Here is a 2,701-nt window from a genome sequence, read left to right on the forward strand (position 1 = left end):
TCACATGCTGTTCTCCCTGTGTGCATGTCTTTGTGTCCAAATTCTTCATCTTAACCTGGTCATCTGCAAAGACCCCATTTCCAAATAAGGTCACATTCACGGGACCAGGGAGTTAGGTCTTCAACATCTCTCGAGGGGACACAATTCAATCCATAACACTGGGCATTAAATAAGAACAGTTCATATCCATGAAATGCCAGGCACTTGCCAGGATAGGCATTTTATATACACTACTCCTAGTCCTCACAAAGATTTCCCAGTTTTATAGCCATAGAAACTGAGGATCAGAAAAATTATGGGAGGCCAGCCTGGTGGCGTAGTGAAGTTTGTGTGCTCTCCTTAGGTGGCCCAGGGTTTGCAGGTTCAGATCCCAGGCGTGGACCTATACACCACTAGTGCATCAAGCCATGCTGTGGTGGCATCCCACATACAAAATAGAGGAATATTGGGACAGATGTTAGCTCAGGGCCAATCTTGCTCACCAAAAAAAAAAAAAAGAGAGAGAGAGAGAGAAAGAAAAAGAAAGATTATGGGCTTATCCTAACTTACAAAACTAGAAAATATAGGCTCTGGAATAAGATAGCCTGGCTTCACCACGTAGCTAGGAGGCCTTGGATAAGTGACTTAGCCTCTCTGTGCCTCAGTTTCCTCATTTGTAAAGTAAGGGTAATAATAATCATGCTTCCATCCACGCTGAGTTGTCGCGAGGATTTTAAAAGATAATGCACAGAGTCTGGCACATAGTGATTACTGAACTCCTGTTATCTGGTGTAAGTAGTGGAGTCAAGATTTAATCCCACATCTCCTTAGTTCTGACACCTTCATTCTTTCCTCTTTGATCCAGCATAACTAGGTGTCAGACACTTCTGTCCTCATGATCTTGCTGAATCCTCACCATATCTCTGGGAGGTGAATATTTCTGGCAATATTTTATGGATGGGGAACTGAGACACAGAGAGGTGAGGTGACGTGACAAAGGTCCCCCGGCAAACCAGGCATTCTAATCTAGCTCTGCTGATTCTAATATTTCTTCCACTATGTTTTCTGTCATCCCAACACACAGACATAAAGTAGTAGAACATTTTCCTCAACCACGGTTTGCTAAGAACCTCTGGATCCAAGGTCGTCAGCCAAGATTATGAGTTCAGTCAGTGGCCAACCCGGAGACTGCAGCAGGCAAAGGGTTCTGTTCCCCAAGAGTCATCTCCCGCCTGGTTCAGAAAGCTCTGTTCAGAAGATCTACTGCTAATTCTTTTCTTGTTTGTTTGGGTTTTTCTGGTGAGGGAGATTGGCCCCTGAGCTAACATCTGTTGCCAATCCTCCTCTTTTTGCTCCAGGAAAATTGTCCCTGAGCCAACATCTGTGCCAGTCTTCCACTGTTCTGTATGTGGGATGCCTCCACAGCATGGCCTGATGAGCGGTGGTGTGTAGGTCTGTGCCTGGGATATGAACAGGCGAACCCTGGGCCACCAAAGCAGTGTGCAAACTTAACCACTACACCACTGGGCCAGCCCCTTTACTGACAATTCTTGAGAAAGTCCTTCAGAAGGAAGAACTGCCCCCCCTCCTCTCTCTCTCTCTCTCTCTCTCTCTCTCACACACACACACACACACACACACACGCAGAATGCTTATAAGAGGCCGCACCCCTGGGATGAAGTAACTAACTATTGAAAGGAGATGGTGGTATAAGATTTTTCAGCTGGAAAGCCTGAAAAGCAAGAACCAGCTGCTAAACCCAATCCAGAGATCCTTGGAAACCAGTCCTGGGGCAGAGAAGATTCCAAAAGGCAAAAGCGAAAAAACACCGTGGAAACACCTCAGAGTTGAATTCCCTCAGATTTCTCTGTCAGGATAGAAAGAGCCAAAGCAGCCACAACCCCCGGCTGGGCCTTCCCGGCTCCTCCTTCCACCACCTCTGCCCCAGGGGCCCTTCTGCCCCACGGTTCAGCCCTACGGATACCTAAGGAGAGCGGACACGGGAAACCAGCCACCCACAGCCCTCATCTGGCCCATGGACAATTTCTGTCTAGCCTGCACACAGTGTTTAAGTTTGTTAACATTTTACAAGTAAGAAGTTTCACCTAAGAATCTGGATTTTTTGCTTCTTTTGGAAAATCAAAGGTTCTGCCCAGTGGCTCTGGGCCCCTGAGTGGCAACGGTGACAAAGTTGAATCGTGGCTGCCTCCAAGTTGATCGCTTTTATACCCAGTCCTCTTGACTCGTTTCTCGTCCCTGCCTGACCCCTGGAGAGATCTGAGTTTTCAAGCAGGCCAACCGAGACCTCCACTCTGCCTGTCAGTTAAATCCATCTCGCCTCACCCCGGCATCAAAACTCCTTCACAGCACAGCTTATTCAGACTTCCCACTGGTGACTATACCTCATTCCAAATTTATTTACTCCTTCATCTCCAAACAGGTCCCGTATTTCCCCACATTGGTGCCTTTGCTACTGCTTTTTTATTTCCTCTAAGATGCCTTCCATCCCAACTTGGCCTGGGAACTCTTTCATACCCTTTAAGGTCCAGATGAAGACCTTCAGACTCTCCCAGACGGATGCAAGCTCTCTTTCGTTTGATGCTCCAAAGCACCTTGTTATCTGCAGTACTTGCTCTGACTTTCACGCTGCACGCATTTGCACATCGGGAGTTCTCTTCCGGTGATTCACCTCCTCGTGGTCTATAATTCCAGCTGAGCCCGG

The sequence above is a fragment of the Equus caballus genome, chromosome 16 (assembly GCF_041296265.1).
Source record: "Equus caballus isolate H_3958 breed thoroughbred chromosome 16, TB-T2T, whole genome shotgun sequence".
Taxonomy (NCBI): Eukaryota; Metazoa; Chordata; class Mammalia; order Perissodactyla; family Equidae; genus Equus; species Equus caballus.